General features: G+C 36.0%; 17 non-coding genes across 17 annotated transcripts; all 17 read right to left on the bottom strand.

Moving 5' to 3' along the window:
* Positions 1 to 3,468: 3,468 nt before the first annotated feature.
* Positions 3,469 to 3,540, bottom strand: Trnah-gug (transfer RNA histidin (anticodon GUG)). The gene has a single exon. It is a non-coding gene; the product is annotated as a tRNA-His (tRNA).
* Positions 3,541 to 4,242: 702 nt separating this feature from the next.
* On the bottom strand, positions 4,243 to 4,324 carry Trnas-gcu (transfer RNA serine (anticodon GCU)). The gene has a single exon. It is a non-coding gene; the product is annotated as a tRNA-Ser (tRNA).
* Positions 4,325 to 5,638: 1,314 nt separating this feature from the next.
* Positions 5,639 to 5,720, bottom strand: Trnas-gcu (transfer RNA serine (anticodon GCU)). The gene has a single exon. It is a non-coding gene; the product is annotated as a tRNA-Ser (tRNA).
* Positions 5,721 to 6,253: 533 nt separating this feature from the next.
* Positions 6,254 to 6,325, bottom strand: Trnah-gug (transfer RNA histidin (anticodon GUG)). The gene has a single exon. It is a non-coding gene; the product is annotated as a tRNA-His (tRNA).
* Positions 6,326 to 7,029: 704 nt separating this feature from the next.
* On the bottom strand, positions 7,030 to 7,111 carry Trnas-gcu (transfer RNA serine (anticodon GCU)). Its single transcript has one exon. It is a non-coding gene; the product is annotated as a tRNA-Ser (tRNA).
* A 1,314-nt stretch (positions 7,112 to 8,425) lies between these two features.
* Trnas-gcu (transfer RNA serine (anticodon GCU)) lies at positions 8,426 to 8,507 on the bottom strand. The gene has a single exon. It is a non-coding gene; the product is annotated as a tRNA-Ser (tRNA).
* A 533-nt stretch (positions 8,508 to 9,040) lies between these two features.
* Trnah-gug (transfer RNA histidin (anticodon GUG)) lies at positions 9,041 to 9,112 on the bottom strand. Its single transcript has one exon. It is a non-coding gene; the product is annotated as a tRNA-His (tRNA).
* Positions 9,113 to 9,816: 704 nt separating this feature from the next.
* On the bottom strand, positions 9,817 to 9,898 carry Trnas-gcu (transfer RNA serine (anticodon GCU)). The gene has a single exon. It is a non-coding gene; the product is annotated as a tRNA-Ser (tRNA).
* Positions 9,899 to 11,208: 1,310 nt separating this feature from the next.
* Positions 11,209 to 11,290, bottom strand: Trnas-gcu (transfer RNA serine (anticodon GCU)). The gene has a single exon. It is a non-coding gene; the product is annotated as a tRNA-Ser (tRNA).
* A 533-nt stretch (positions 11,291 to 11,823) lies between these two features.
* Trnah-gug (transfer RNA histidin (anticodon GUG)) lies at positions 11,824 to 11,895 on the bottom strand. The gene has a single exon. It is a non-coding gene; the product is annotated as a tRNA-His (tRNA).
* A 708-nt stretch (positions 11,896 to 12,603) lies between these two features.
* Positions 12,604 to 12,685, bottom strand: Trnas-gcu (transfer RNA serine (anticodon GCU)). The gene has a single exon. It is a non-coding gene; the product is annotated as a tRNA-Ser (tRNA).
* A 533-nt stretch (positions 12,686 to 13,218) lies between these two features.
* Positions 13,219 to 13,290, bottom strand: Trnah-gug (transfer RNA histidin (anticodon GUG)). The gene has a single exon. It is a non-coding gene; the product is annotated as a tRNA-His (tRNA).
* A 708-nt stretch (positions 13,291 to 13,998) lies between these two features.
* Positions 13,999 to 14,080, bottom strand: Trnas-gcu (transfer RNA serine (anticodon GCU)). Its single transcript has one exon. It is a non-coding gene; the product is annotated as a tRNA-Ser (tRNA).
* Positions 14,081 to 14,613: 533 nt separating this feature from the next.
* On the bottom strand, positions 14,614 to 14,685 carry Trnah-gug (transfer RNA histidin (anticodon GUG)). Its single transcript has one exon. It is a non-coding gene; the product is annotated as a tRNA-His (tRNA).
* A 705-nt stretch (positions 14,686 to 15,390) lies between these two features.
* Positions 15,391 to 15,472, bottom strand: Trnas-gcu (transfer RNA serine (anticodon GCU)). The gene has a single exon. It is a non-coding gene; the product is annotated as a tRNA-Ser (tRNA).
* Positions 15,473 to 16,005: 533 nt separating this feature from the next.
* Positions 16,006 to 16,077, bottom strand: Trnah-gug (transfer RNA histidin (anticodon GUG)). The gene has a single exon. It is a non-coding gene; the product is annotated as a tRNA-His (tRNA).
* Positions 16,078 to 16,782: 705 nt separating this feature from the next.
* On the bottom strand, positions 16,783 to 16,864 carry Trnas-gcu (transfer RNA serine (anticodon GCU)). Its single transcript has one exon. It is a non-coding gene; the product is annotated as a tRNA-Ser (tRNA).
* Between the last annotated feature and the right edge of the window lie 24 nt (positions 16,865 to 16,888).

Below are 16,888 nucleotides of genomic sequence, written 5' to 3'. Positions count from 1 at the left end.
AAAAAACTGCATTTGTTTCGCCAATTCTCGTTTTATATGAAAGCTTTGAGCTGGAGATGCATTGAATGGGTATACATTCTTCCAATCATTTTGGACATCAGCCTGCAAAAATTAAAGGCTTAATCGAACGTAATATTAAATTTTGCGCATCGAAAACATTAGGATAAATATAATTGCAATGTAAAAAGGAAGCCAGTGGAAGGTGGTCTCCCTGAAACTTTCTGGCGTACTCTCTAATAAGGGTGTTGTTATCTAATACTCTGTAATAAAAATGTCTTATATGACTGGCGTACAATAATTACGAAATACTAACGTTTAGTGTGAGTTAAGCATTATTTCAGAATCTATCGTGTAATTCTTGTTGAGTTTTATGGTGATTCATTCTTGGCATTTGGTTAATAGTATCAAGGAGTAAAGTTTGTGTTTTAGATGCGTTTCTATTGGATGAAACAAAAACTTAACGAAGAACTACACGTGTGGCCATAAAATCACATATCAAATTTGATACATTTAAGTCATTGCGTTTTTGAATTATCACGTTTATATAATTCTGAAAGCACAGATGGACAGACTGTCTACCCCATTTTGGATTTGACTCAAAAGTTGGGAGTTGTTTACACTACTGATGTTAAATCTGTGTACCGAATGACACCCATCTAGCTATCTTCCTTTTGTAATTATCGTGTTAAATAGTTAATAAATATAGGCTATGTAAATTACTTTTGAAGCATTATTCCATGTAATGCAACACATTTTTAAATAGATTGTCCTTTTTAGAAAAATCAAACACAGCGCGATTAATTCAGTCGAGAAATATCACATTACTTATGAAGCTTCATTCTTTCTATTATATGGACCTTTATTTTTACAAAAATAACGCAGAATGGGATTTCGAAAGGATCTTGAAGTGCTACCATTGGATTTCATGGCGGATTTATTCGATCTCACATCATAGATTCGGATGAGAATAAGTGAGCTAAGAGAGAGAATAAGTAAGCTCATTTTGCATCGTTTGTTTAAAAATCTTGACCAAGTGGTCAGAAACACCATGGTCTGATTAAAAGCTTCAGTCCTTGATTCGAGTATAGATCAAGCTTAATTTTATTTTTACTTTAAAATACACATTTATCCGAGAATTATCAATTACGTGAATTATTTTGAATTATTGGGTCTAATATAATAATTTTTTTATATTGATAGTTATTTTTAGAAAAATTTCCCTGAGTGCAATTCCGAAACGGCATTGACGACTTATTACAGAATTAAATTGTAGCTTTATGCGGGAACCTGTCCTCAATTAGGATGAGAATAGGTGAAAATTAATTTTGAAACAGTTACAATGTATATCTTACTCGAGTGGTCAGACACTTCATAAATAGCCCTATATTTTCAGTCCAATCGAGAGCGTTTTTTTTTTTTTTTTTTTGCTTTAAACTATAAAATTACTTGAGAAATATCACATGACATTCACATATATATCTACCTAAATTATTTTTGAAACATCATTGCTTCTAGTATAAATTTTTTTAATGTGGATCGCTAAATTTATAAAAATCATCCATAGTGCGACTTCGAAAAGTCATTACAAGGCAGATTTGTCGATCTCTCATTTTGAATTCGAGAGGTAATACGTGCATGAAAGGAAATTTAAATTTCAATTGGCTGCAAAGTTCATCTCAGTCTACTTGCGGGGCACACTGTGTTTGAAACTTACATCTCGAGTTCTCTGTTCGATTCCAGCTTGAAAAAACGGTATTTTTTTTAAAAATATATCAATATGGTTTGCAAATTTCCTTGCGACATATCAATGTAAATTAATTTTTGAACAATATGTGGGCGGTGGTGGCCTGGTCGTAAGATCTCGGCTTGTGAGCCGTAGGGTTTCAGGTTCGAAACCCCATTCCACCGAAGAACCGCCGTGTAAGGGGGTCTGTTACACGATAAATACGTCAGGGCCAAACGTCCTCCCGTTAGTGCGGGGTGGTGTGGTGTGGAGAGGAGGAGGTGCCAACTCAGGTGTCGTCCTCGTCATCTGACCGCGGTTTAAAATTACTATGCCAAAATAAACCTAGTGTTGCTTTAAACGGGACGTTAATTTAACTAAATTAAAGTAAACTAAACTAAACTTGAAACAATACAGTCGATGATATAAAAATTTTAGATAAGGCTTATTATTTTTAGAGAAACCACCCAGAGTATGATTTCTAAACGTACCTTACCTACATTAGGATTGCATTGAGGCTTTTTTCATTTCCAAAATGTCTATAAGTGATTAAAGAAATGGTGATATTTCAAACGGTTACCCGTAAATGTATAGTGGTCGGGCACGGCGTGTCAATACTTATACTTTCAGTCGTTTTTTTTTTGTGTACCTGTATAATATGAACTGTATAAATTATTTTTGATGCCATATTCCCATGATATACAATTACTTTTATATGGACTAGGATTTTGGAAAATTTTTCTAGAATTCGAATCCGAAACCATTGAAATCACCCCACACAGGTGTACGTTACGGTTTTATTCGAGTTTCATTTCGAATTTGAAAAAGTGAAGTAGGGAAGATTGCTTCTTGGTCTATGGGTTTTAATTTATTGTTCATTTTTTGTTTTCTTTAAAATTTGTAAATCTGCGAGAAAAATAAATTTAAATTATTCTTGAAGCGTTACACTCTCTTCTTGTCTACAGGCGACCACCCGCCATCAATGATCGAAGCAGTACTGACAGTACGTTATGCCCTCAAACATAACAATTTTTATATATATTATTATTTTTAAAAAATCATATGGAGATTTCTCAACGACTCCGAATTCATACATTTGGATTTCACTTTATTTCACTTTATTCGAGCATTACGGAGGTCGTGTTCGTACCCACGCGGGCAGCGCCTAATGGATTAGCAGTCCATCGCCTTAACCACTCGGCCACCTCGTCCGAAATCTCTAATGTTATTACTCACTGGCAGAATAAAAAAAATGTTTGACAATTTTTTTCCTATTATTATTTTAATCGATTCCGGACTGGAATATTGACCTCGTTTGGAGAAGACTGTAGGGGAAGGAGGGAGATTATGACCAGACCAAATATAAATTATTCAGAATTCTTGTGTTGTGTTATTATTGTGACTTATGGCACTTTACAAGGTCACTGAAAGTTATCTCTAGAAATCTTTGTAGCGATATCATACTGTTTAACAAAATTTCGTCTTCTTATTATGCTAATAAGCACATTCTTATGCGGACCTTTTAGTTTCCGTCATCTCTTCAAATGGATAAAGTGATTAGACAAGAAAACTTCCTTGTCATGCAAAACTAATGTCGAAAATGCAGTAATATGTCAGTCATTAGCTGAGAAGAAAATATTTTGATATGCGTCCATTGTATTTGTGTAATTCATGATCATATTTCGGAGTAGACGAGCATGTTTCAGAATTTTTTTTTATTTAGAATAGAAAGGCATTTGAGCCTCTGCCGTGACCAGGATTCGAACCTGGGTTATTGCGGCCACAACGCAATGTACTAACCACTATACGATCACGGCGACAAGGAAGATTCTCAGTGATAGCCTTTTAAGGAAACTGCGACTCTTAATCGAAGATGGGTTTTCAAAACTTGAAATAGACCGTGAAATAATTGAAAATCCCGAACAATTGTCAACAGAGGGCACCACGAAAATGAAAGCACCAAATCAATTTTTCAAATCTATACAAAATTAATAAATGCGTTAAACAATTTGAAAGATTTTAATAAATATCTTTTTTTCCCCCCTTTAAAAAATCTTTTCAGAAATTTATAATGCATAGGTTAAAAAACTGGCTTGGATATGAATTTTTTAAATGATTGCCCACAACTCTACAAATATGGAGCTTCATGCCAGGATACAGATGCTTGCCTCCACTACGCTCGTATCTGGTATCTTTACCAGGCGGAATACGAACGGAACCTTGAATATAATGTGGGCAGGTAAGAAAATATATCACCAGTTTGATAAAGCATCGCAGGGCTTTAGAAAAAATTGGTAATAAAATTCGCGAAATAAAAACGTAACAAAAAAATTCTCTTATAATTTAAAAATGCACATCAGAGAGGAAAAGAAAAAGCAGGATCATTCTTGTGCACAGTTGTGACTACATATATCGAAGGGTAAAACCCTGTCAATTCGAGGCAAGTGTAATTTAAAACATGTAGTCCGTACCGACGCATCATTCAATTCGCGAAAGGACTCAAACTGAAGATCGGGAAACGACGAGGGTGGGATTTGAATCCACGCGGGCAGAGCCAAACGAATTAGCAGTCCATCGCCTTAACCACACGGCCACCTCGTCCGAAATCTCTAATGTTATAACTCATTGGCAGAATAAAAAAAATACTTGACAATTTTTTTCCTATTATTCTTTTAATCGATTCCGGACTGGAATATTGACCTCTTTCGGAGAAGACTGTACGGGAAGGAGAGAGATTATGACCAGACCAAATATAAATTATTCAGAATTCTTGTGTTGTGTTGTGTTATTGTTGTGACTTATGGCACTTTACAAGGTAGCTGAAAGTTATCTCTTGAAATCTTTGTTGCGATATCATACTGTTTAACAAAATTTCCTCTTCTTATTATTCTAATAAGCGCATTCTTATGCGGACCTTTTAGTTTCCGTCATCTCTTCAGATGGATAAAGAGATTAGATATGAAAATTTCCTTGTCATGCAAAACTAATGTCAAAAATGCAGTAATATATCAGTCATTAGCTGAGAAGAAAATATTTTGATATGCGTCCATTGTATTTGTGGAATTCATGATCATATTTCGGAGTAGACGAGCATGTTTCAAAAATTTTTTTCATTAAAAAAAAAGGGCATTTGAGCCTTTGCCGTGAACAGGATTCGAACTTTGGTTACTGCGGCCACAACGCAATGTACTAACCACTATACGATCACGGCGACAAGGAAGATTCTCAGTGATAGCCTTTTAAGGAAACTGCGACTCTTAATCGAAGATGGGTTTTCAAAACTTGAAATAGACCGTGAAATAATGGAAAATCCCGAACAATTGTCAACAGAGGGCACCACGAAAATGAAAGCACCAAATCAATTTTTCAAATCTATACAAAATTAATAAATGCGTTAAACAGTTTGAAAGATTTTCATTAATATCTTTTTTTTTTCCCCTTTAAAAAATCTTTTCAGAAATTTATAATGCATAGGTTAAAAGACTGGCTTGGATATGAATTTTTTAAATGATTGCCCACAACTCTACAAATATGGAGCTTCATGCCAGGATACAGATGCTTGCCTCCACAACGCTCGTATCTGGTATCTTTACCAGGCGGAATACGAACGGAACCTTGAATAAAATGTGGGCAGGTAAGAAAATATATCACCAGTTTGATAAAGCATTGCAGGGCTTTAGAAAAAATTGGTAATAAAATCCGCGAAATAAAAACGTGACAAAAAAATTCTCTGACAATTTAAAAAATGCCCATCAGAGAGGAAAAGAAAAAGCAGGATCATTCTTGTGACAAGTTGGGACTACATATATCGAAGGGTGAAACCCTGTCAATTCGATGCAAGTGTAATTTAAAACATGTAGACCGTACCGACGCATCAATCAATTCGCGAAAGGACTCAAACTGAAGATCGGGAAACGACGAGGATGGAATTCGAACCCACGCGGGCAGTGCCCAATGGATTAGCAGTCCATCGCCTTAACCACTCGGCCACCTCGTCCGAAATCTCTAATCTTATTACTCATTGGCAGAATAAAAAAAATATTTGACAATTTTTTTCCTATTATTATTTTAATCGATTCCGGACTGGAATATTGACCTCTTTCGGAGAAGACTGTACGGGAAGGAGAGAGATTATGACCAGACCAAATATAAATTATTCAGAATTCTTGTGTTGTGTTATTGTTGTGACTTATGGCACTTTACAAGGTAACTGAAAGTTATCTCTAGAAATCTTTGTTGCGATATCATACTGTTTAACAAAATTTCCTCTTCTTATTATGCTAATAAGCGCATTCTTATGCGGACCTTTTAGTTTCCGTCATCTCTTCAGATGGATAAAGAGATTAGATATGAAAATTTCCTTGTCATGCAAAACTAATGTCAAAAATGCAGTGATATATCAGTCATTAGCTGAGAAGAAAATATTTTGATATGCGTCCATTGTATTTGTGGAATTCATGATCATATTTCGGAGTAGACGAGCATGTTTCAGAATATTTTTTTATTTAAAAAAAAAGGCATTTGAGCCTCTGCCGTGACCAGGATTCGAACCTGGGTTATTGCGGCCACAACGCAATGTACTAACCACTATACGATCACGGCGACAAGGAAGATTCTCAGTGATAGCCTTTTAAGGAAACTGCGACTCTTAATCGAAGATGGGTTTTCAAAACTTGAAATAGACCGTGAAATAATTGAAAATCCCGAACAATTGTCAACAGAGGGCACCACGAAAATGAAAGCACCAAATCAATTTTTCAAATCTATACAAAATTAATAAATGCGTTAAACAGTTTGAAAGATTTTCATAAATGTCTTTTTTTTTTCCCCTTTAAAAAATCTTTTCAGAAATTTATAATGCATAGGTTAAAAGACTGGCTTCGATATGAATTTTTTAAATGATTGCCCACAACTCTACAAATATGGAGCTTCATGCCAGGATACAGATGCTTGCCCCCACAACGCTCGCATCTGTTATCTTTAAAAGGCGGAATACGAACGGAACCTTGAATAAAATGCGGGGAGGTAAGAAAATATATCACCAGTTTGATAAAGCATTGCAGGGCTTTAGAAAAAATTGGTAATAAAATCCGCGAAATAAAAACGTGACAAAAAAATTCTCTGACAATTTAAAAAATGCCCATCAGAGAGGAAAAGAAAAAGCAGGATCATTCTAGTGACAAGTTGGGACTACATATATCGAAGGGTAAAACCCTGTCAATTCGATGCAAGTGTAATTTAAAACATGTAGTCCGTACCGACGCATCATTCAATTCGCGAATGGACTCAAACTGAAGATCGGGAAACGACGAGGATGGGATTCGAACCCACGCGGGCAGTGCCCAATGGATTAGCAGTCCATCGCCTTAACCACTCGGCCACCTCGTCCGAAATCTCTAATGTTATTACTCATTAGCAGAATAAAAAAAATATTTGACAATTTTTTTCCTATTATTATTTTAATCGATTCCGGACTGGAATATTGACCTCTTTCGGAGAAGACTGTACGGGAAGGAGAGAGATTATGACCAGACCAAATATAAATTATTCAGAATTCTTGTGTTGTGTTGTGTTATTGTTGTGACTTATGGCACTTTACAAGGTAGCTGAAAGTTATCTCTTGAAATCTTTGTTGCGATATCATACTGTTTAACAAAATTTCCTCTTCTTATTATTCTAATAAGCGCATTCTTATGCGGACCTTTTAGTTTCCGTCATCTCTTCAGATGGATAAAGAGATTAGATATGAAAATTTCCTTGTCATGCAAAACTAATGTCAAAAATGCAGTAATATATCAGTCATTAGCTGAGAAGAAAATATTTTGATATGCGTCCATTGTATTTGTGGAATTCATGATCATATTTCGGAGTAGACGAGCATGTTTCAAAAATTTTTTTCATTAAAAAAAAAGGGCATTTGAGCCTTTGCCGTGAACAGGATTCGAACTTTGGTTACTGCGGCCACAACGCAATGTACTAACCACTATACGATCACGGCGACAAGGAAGATTCTCAGTGATAGCCTTTTAAGGAAACTGCGACTCTTAATCGAAGATGGGTTTTCAAAACTTGAAATAGACCGTGAAATAATGGAAAATCCCGAACAATTGTCAACAGAGGGCACCACGAAAATGAAAGCACCAAATCAATTTTTCAAATCTATACAAAATTAATAAATGCGTTAAACAGTTTGAAAGATTTTCATTAATATCTTTTTTTTTTCCCCTTTAAAAAATCTTTTCAGAAATTTATAATGCATAGGTTAAAAGACTGGCTTGGATATGAATTTTTTAAATGATTGCCCACAACTCTACAAATATGGAGCTTCATGCCAGGATACAGATGCTTGCCTCCACAACGCTCGTATCTGGTATCTTTACCAGGAGGAATACGAACGGAACCTTGAATAAAATGTGGGCAGGTAAGAAAATATATCACCAGTTTGATAAAGCATTGCAGGGCTTTAGAAAAAATTGGTAATAAAATCCGCGAAATAAAAACGTGACAAAAAAATTCTCTGACAATTTAAAAAATGCCCATCAGAGAGGAAAAGAAAAAGCAGGATCATTCTTGTGACAAGTTGGGACTACATATATCGAAGGGTGAAACCCTGTCAATTCGATGCAAGTGTAATTTAAAACATGTAGACCGTACCGACGCATCAATCAATTCGCGAAAGGACTCAAACTGAAGATCGGGAAACGACGAGGATGGAATTCGAACCCACGCGGGCAGTGCCCAATGGATTAGCAGTCCATCGCCTTAACCACTCGGCCACCTCGTCCGAAATCTCTAATCTTATTACTCATTGGCAGAATAAAAAAAATATTTGACAATTTTTTTCCTATTATTATTTTAATCGATTCCGGACTGGAATATTGACCTCTTTCGGAGAAGACTGTACGGGAAGGAGAGAGATTATGACCAGACCAAATATAAATTATTCAGAATTCTTGTGTTGTGTTATTGTTGTGACTTATGGCACTTTACAAGGTAACTGAAAGTTATCTCTAGAAATCTTTGTTGCGATATCATACTGTTTAACAAAATTTCCTCTTCTTATTATGCTAATAAGCGCATTCTTATGCGGACCTTTTAGTTTCCGTCATCTCTTCAGATGGATAAAGAGATTAGATATGAAAATTTCCTTGTCATGCAAAACTAATGTCAAAAATGCAGTGATATATCAGTCATTAGCTGAGAAGAAAATATTTTGATATGCGTCCATTGTATTTGTGGAATTCATGATCATATTTCGGAGTAGACGAGCATGTTTCAGAATATTTTTTTATTTAAAAAAAAAGGCATTTGAGCCTCTGCCGTGACCAGGATTCGAACCTGGGTTATTGCGGCCACAACGCAATGTACTAACCACTATACGATCACGGCGACAAGGAAGATTCTCAGTGATAGCCTTTTAAGGAAACTGCGACTCTTAATCGAAGATGGGTTTTCAAAACTTGAAATAGACCGTGAAATAATTGAAAATCCCGAACAATTGTCAACAGAGGGCACCACGAAAATGAAAGCACCAAATCAATTTTTCAAATCTATACAAAATTAATAAATGCGTTAAACAGTTTGAAAGATTTTCATAAATGTCTTTTTTTTTTCCCCTTTAAAAAATCTTTTCAGAAATTTATAAGGCATAGGTTAAAAGACTGGCTTCGATATGAATTTTTTAAATGATTGCCCACAACTCTACAAATATGGAGCTTCATGCCAGGATACAGATGCTTGCCCCCACAACGCTCGCATCTGTTATCTTTAAAAGGCGGAATACGAACGGAACCTTGAATAAAATGCGGGGAGGTAAGAAAATATATCACCAGTTTGATAAAGCATTGCAGGGCTTTAGAAAAAATTGGTAATAAAATCCGCGAAATAAAAACGTGACAAAAAAATTCTCTGACAATTTAAAAAATGCCCATCAGAGAGGAAAAGAAAAAGCAGGATCATTCTAGTGACAAGTTGGGACTACATATATCGAAGGGTAAAACCCTGTCAATTCGATGCAAGTGTAATTTAAAACATGTAGTCCGTACCGACGCATCATTCAATTCGCGAATGGACTCAAACTGAAGATCGGGAAACGACGAGGATGGGATTCGAACCCACGCGGGCAGTGCCCAATGGATTAGCAGTCCATCGCCTTAACCACTCGGCCACCTCGTCCGAAATCTCTAATGTTATTACTCATTAGCAGAATAAAAAAAATATTTGACAATTTTTTTCCTATTATTATTTTAATCGATTCCGGACTGGAATATTGACCTCTTTCGGAGAAGACTGTACGGGAAGGAGAGAGATTATGACCAGACCAAATATAAATTATTCAGAATTCTTGTGTTGTGTTATTGTTGTGACTTATGGCACTTTACAAGGTAGCTGAAAGTTATCTCTAGAAATCTTTGTTGCGATATCATACTGTTTAACAAAATTTCCTCTTCTTATTATGCTAATAAGCGCATTCTTATGCGGACCTTTTAGTTTCCGTCATCTCTTCAGATGGATCAAGAGATTAGATATGAAAATTTCCTTGTCATGCAAAACTAATGTCAAAAATGCAGTGATATATCAGTCATTAGCTGAGAAGAAAATATTTTGATATGCGTCCATTGTATTTGTGGAATTCATGATCATATTTCGGAGTAGACGAGCATGTTTCAGAATTTTTTTTTTATTTAAAAAAAAAAGGCATTTGAGCCTCTGCCGTGACCAGGATTCGTACCTGGGTTATTTCGTCCACAACGCAATGTACTAACCACTATACGATCACGGCGACAAGGAAAATTCTCAGTGATAGCCTTTTAAGGAAACTGCGACTCTTAATCGAAGATGGGTTTTCAAAACTTGAAATAGACCGTGAAATAATTGAAAATCCCGAACAATTGTCAACAGAGGGCACCACGAAAATGAAAGCACCAAATCAATTTTTCAAATCTATACAAAATTAATAAATGCGTTAAACAGTTTGAAAGATTTTCATAAATGTCTTTTTTTTTTCCCTTTAAAAAATCTTTTCAGAAATTTATAAGGCATAGGTTAAAAGACTGGCTTGGATATGAATTTTTTAAATGATTGCCCACAACTCTACAAATATGGAGCTTCATGCCAAGATACAGATGCTTGCCTCCACAACGCTCGCATCTGGTATCTTTACCAGGCGGAATACGAACGGAACCTTGAATAAAATGTGGGCAGGTAAGAAAATATATCACCAGTTTGATAAAGCATTGCAGGGCTTTAGAAAAAATTGGTAATAAAATCCGCGAAATAAAAACGTGACAAAAAAATTCTTTGACAATTTAAAAAATGCCCATCAGAGAGGAAAAGAAAAAGCAGGATCTTTCTTGTGACAAGTTGGGACCACATATATCGATGGGTAAAACCCTGTCAATTCGATGCAAGTGTAATATAAAACATGTAGACCGTACCGACGCATCAATCAATTCGCGAAAGGACTCAAACTGAAGATCGGGAAACGACGAGGATGGGATTCGAACCCACGCGGGCAGTGCCCAATGGATTAGCAGTCCATCGCCTTAACCACTCGGCCACCTCGTCCGAAATCTCTAATGTTATTACTCATTGGCAGAATAAAAAAAATATTTGACAATTTTTTTCCTATTATTATTTTAATCGATTCCGGACTGGAATATTCACCTCTTTCGGAGAAGACTGTACGGGAAGGAGAGAGATTATGACCAGACCAAATATAAATTATTCAGAATTCTTGTGTTGTGTTATTGTTGTGACTTATGGCACTTTACAAGGTAGCTGAAAGTTATCTCTAGAAATCTTTGTTGCGATATCATACTGTTTAACAAAATTTCCTCTTCTTATTATGCTAATAAGCGCATTCTTATGCGGACCTTTTAGTTTCCGTCATCTCTTCAGATGGATAAAGAGATTAGATATGAAAATTTCCTTGTCATGCAAAACTAATGTCAAAAATGCAGTGATATATCAGTCATTAGCTGAGAAGAAAATATTTTGATATGCGTCCATTGTATTTGTGGAATTCATGATCATATTTCGGAGTAGACGAGCATGTTTCAGAATTTTTTTTTATTTAAAAAAAAAGGCATTTGAGCCTCTGCCGTGACCAGGATTCGAACCTGGGTTATTGCGGCCACAACGCAATGTACTAACCACTATACGATCACGGCGACAAGGAAGATTCTCAGTGATAGCCTTTTAAGGAAACTGCGACTCTTAATCGAAGATGGGTTTTCAAAACTTGAAATAGACCGTGAAATAATTGAAAATCCCGAACAATTGTCAACAGAGGGCACCACGAAAATGAAAGCACCAAATCAATTTTTCAAATCTATACAAAATTAATAAATGCGTTAAACAGTTTGAAAGATTTTCATAAATGTCTTTTTTTTTTTTTCCCCCTTTAAAAAATCTTTTCAGAAATTTATAATGCATAGGTTAAAAGACTGGCTTTTATATGAATTTTTTAAATGATTGCCCACAACTCTACAAATATGGAGCTTCATGCCAGGATACAGATGCTTGCCTCCACAACGCTCGCATCTGGTATCTTTACCAGGCGGAATACGAACGGAACCTTGAATAAATTGTGGGCAGGTAAGAAAATATATCACCAGTTTGATAAAGCATTGCAGGGCTTTAGAAAAAATTGGTAATAAAATCCGCGAAATAAAAACGTGGCAAAAAAATTCTCTGACAATTTAAAAAATGCCCATCAGAGAGGAAAAGAAAAAGCTGGATCATTCTTGTGACAAGTTGGGACTACATATATCGAAGGGTAAAACCCTGTCAATTCGATACAAGTGTAATTTAAAACATGTAGTCCGTACCGACGCATCATTCAATTCGCGAAAGGACTCAAACTGAAGATCGGGAAACGACGAGGATGGGATTCGAACCCACGCGGGCAGTGCCCAATGGATTAGCAGTCCATCGCCTTAACCACTCGGCCACCTCGTCCGAAATCTCTAATGTTATTACTCATTGGCAGAATAAAAAAAATATTTGACAATTTTTTTCCTATTATTATTTTAATCGATTCCGGACTGGAATATTCACCTCTTACGGAGAAGACTGTACGGGAAGGAGAGAGATTATGACCAGACCAAATATAAATTATTCAGAATTCTTGTGTTGTGTTATTGTTGTGACTTATGGCACTTTACAAGGTAGCTGAAAGTTATCTCTAGAAATCTTTGTTGCGATATCATACTGTTTAACAAAATTTCCTCTTCTTATTATGCTAATAAGCGCATTCTTATGCGGACCTTTTAGTTTCCGTCATCTCTTCAGATGGATAAAGAGATTAGATATGAAAATTTCCTTGTCATGCAAAACTAATGTCAAAAATGCAGTGATATATCAGTCATTAGCTGAGAAGAAAATATTTTGATATGCGTCCATTGTATTTGTGGAATTCATGATCATATTTCGGAGTAGACGAGCATGTTTCAGAATTTTTTTTTATTTAAAAAAAAAGGCATTTGAGCCTCTGCCGTGACCAGGATTCGAACCTGGGTTATTGCGGCCACAACGCAATGTACTAACCACTATACGATCACGGCGACAAGGAAGATTCTCAGTGATAGCCTTTTAAGGAAACTGCGACTCTTAATCGAAGATGGGTTTTCAAAACTTGAAATAGACCGTGAAATAATTGAAAATCCCGAACAATTGTCAACAGAGGGCACCACGAAAATGAAAGCACCAAATCAATTTTTCAAATCTATACAAAATTAATAAATGCGTTAAACAGTTTGAAAGATTTTCATAAATGTCTTTTTTTTTTTTTCCCCCTTTAAAAAATCTTTTCAGAAATTTATAATGCATAGGTTAAAAGACTGGCTTTTATATGAATTTTTTAAATGATTGCCCACAACTCTACAAATATGGAGCTTCATGCCAGGATACAGATGCTTGCCTCCACAACGCTCGCATCTGGTATCTTTACCAGGCGGAATACGAACGGAACCTTGAATAAATTGTGGGCAGGTAAGAAAATATATCACCAGTTTGATAAAGCATTGCAGGGCTTTAGAAAAAATTGGTAATAAAATCCGCGAAATAAAAACGTGGCAAAAAAATTCTCTGACAATTTAAAAAATGCCCATCAGAGAGGAAAAGAAAAAGCTGGATCATTCTTGTGACAAGTTGGGACTACATATATCGAAGGGTAAAACCCTGTCAATTCGATACAAGTGTAATTTAAAACATGTAGTCCGTACCGACGCATCATTCAATTCGCGAAAGGACTCAAACTGAAGATCGGGAAACGACGAGGATGGGATTCGAACCCACGCGGGCAGTGCCCAATGGATTAGCAGTCCATCGCCTTAACCACTCGGCCACCTCGTCCGAAATCTCTAATGTTATTACTCATTGGCAGAATAAAAAAAATATTTGACAATTTTTTTCCTATTATTATTTTAATCGATTCCGGACTGGAATATTCACCTCTTACGGAGAAGACTGTACGGGAAGGAGAGAGATTATGACCAGACCAAATATAAATTATTCAGAATTCTTGTGTTGTGTTATTGTTGTGACTTATGGCACTTTACAAGGTAGCTGAAAGTTATCTCTAGAAATCTTTGTTGCGATATCATACTGTTTAACAAAATTTCCTCTTCTTATTATGCTAATAAGCGCATTCTTATGCGGACCTTTTAGTTTCCGTCATCTCTTCAGATGGATAAAGAGATTAGATATGAAAATTTCCTTGTCATGCAAAACTAATGTCAAAAATGCAGTGATATATCAGTCATTAGCTGAGAAGAAAATATTTTGATATGCGTCCATTGTATTTGTGGAATTCATGATCATATTTCGGAGTAGACGAGCATGTTTCAGAATTTTTTTTTATTTAAAAAAAAAGGCATTTGAGCCTCTGCCGTGACCAGGATTCGAACCTGGGTTATTGCGGCCACAACGCAATGTACTAACCACTATACGATCACGGCGACAAGGAAGATTCTCAGTGATAGCCTTTTAAGGAAACTGCGACTCTTAATCGAAGATGGGTTTTCAAAACTTGAAATAGACCGTGAAATAATTGAAAATCCCGAACAATTGTCAACAGAGGGCACCACGAAAATGAAAGCACCAAATCAATTTTTCAAATCTATACAAAATTAATAAATGCGTTAAACAGTTTGAAAGATTTTCATAAATGTCTTTTTTTTTTTTCCCTTTAAAAAATCTTTTCAGAAATTTATAATGCATAGGTTAAAAGACTGGCTTTTATATGAATTTTTTAAATGATTGCCCACAACTCTACAAATATGGAGCTTCATGCCAAGATACAGATGCTTGCCTCCACAACGCTCGCATCTGGTATCTTTACCAGGCGGAATACGAACGGAACCTTGAATAAAATGTGGGCAGGTAAGAAAATATATCACCAGTTTGATAAAGCATTGCAGGGCTTTAGAAAAAATTGGTAATAAAATCCGCGAAATAAAAACGTGACAAAAAAATTCTTTGACAATTTAAAAAATGCCCATCAGAGAGGAAAAGAAAAAGCAGGATCTTTCTTGTGACAAGTTGGGACCACATATATCGATGGGTAAAACCCTGTCAATTCGATGCAAGTGTAATATAAAACATGTAGACCGTACCGACGCATCAATCAATTCGCGAAAGGACTCAAACTGAAGATCGGGAAACGACGAGGATGGGATTCGAACCCACGCGGGCAGTGCCCAATGGATTAGCAGTCCATCGCCTTAACCACTCGGCCACCTCGTCCGAAATCTCTAATGTTATTACTCATTGGCAGAATAAAAAAAATATTTGACAATTTTTTTCCTATTATTATTTTAATCGATTCCGGACTGGAATATTCACCTCTTTCGGAGAAGACTGTACGGGAAGGAGAGAGATTATGACCAGACCAAATATAAATTATTCAGAATTCTTGTGTTGTGTTATTGTTGTGACTTATGGCACTTTACAAGGTAGCTGAAAGTTATCTCTAGAAATCTTTGTTGCGATATCATACTGTTTAACAAAATTTCCTCTTCTTATTATGCTAATAAGCGCATTCTTATGCGGACCTTTTAGTTTCCGTCATCTCTTCAGATGGATAAAGAGATTAGATATGAAAATTTCCTTGTCATGCAAAACTAATGTCAAAAATGCAGTGATATATCAGTCATTAGCTGAGAAGAAAATATTTTGATATGCGTCCATTGTATTTGTGGAATTCATGATCATATTTCGGAGTAGACGAGCATGTTTCAGAATTTTTTTTTATTTAAAAAAAAAGGCATTTGAGCCTCTGCCGTGACCAGGATTCGAACCTGGGTTATTGCGGCCACAACGCAATGTACTAACCACTATACGATCACGGCGACAAGGAAGATTCTCAGTGATAGCCTTTTAAGGAAACTGCGACTCTTAATCGAAGATGGGTTTTCAAAACTTGAAATAGACCGTGAAATAATTGAAAATCCCGAACAATTGTCAACAGAGGGCACCACGAAAATGAAAGCACCAAATCAATTTTTCAAATCTATACAAAATTAATAAATGCGTTAAACAGTTTGAAAGATTTTCATAAATGTCTTTTTTTTTTTTCCCTTTAAAAAATCTTTTCAGAAATTTATAATGCATAGGTTAAAAGACTGGCTTTTATATGAATTTTTTAAATGATTGCCCACAACTCTACAAATATGGAGCTTCATGCCAAGATACAGATGCTTGCCTCCACAACGCTCGCATCTGGTATCTTTACCAGGCGGAATACGAACGGAACCTTGAATAAAATGTGGGCAGGTAAGAAAATATATCACCAGTTTGATAAAGCATTGCAGGGCTTTAGAAAAAATTGGTAATAAAATCCGCGAAATAAAAACGTGACAAAAAAATTCTTTGACAATTTAAAAAATGCCCATCAGAGAGGAAAAGAAAAAGCAGGATCTTTCTTGTGACAAGTTGGGACCACATATATCGATGGGTAAAACCCTGTCAATTCGATGCAAGTGTAATATAAAACATGTAGACCGTACCGACGCATCAATCAATTCGCGAAAGGACTCAAACTGAAGATCGGGAAACGACGAGGATGGGATTCGAACCCACGCGGGCAGTGCCCAATGGATTAGCAGTCCATCGCCTTAACCACTCGGCCACCTCGTCCGAAATCTCTAATGTTATTACTCA

This window comes from Argiope bruennichi, chromosome 6 (assembly GCF_947563725.1).
Source record: "Argiope bruennichi chromosome 6, qqArgBrue1.1, whole genome shotgun sequence".
Classification (NCBI taxonomy): Eukaryota; Metazoa; Arthropoda; class Arachnida; order Araneae; family Araneidae; genus Argiope; species Argiope bruennichi.
The sequence above is the reverse complement of the archived record's forward strand: the minus strand, read 5'-3'. Positions and strand labels throughout refer to the sequence as shown.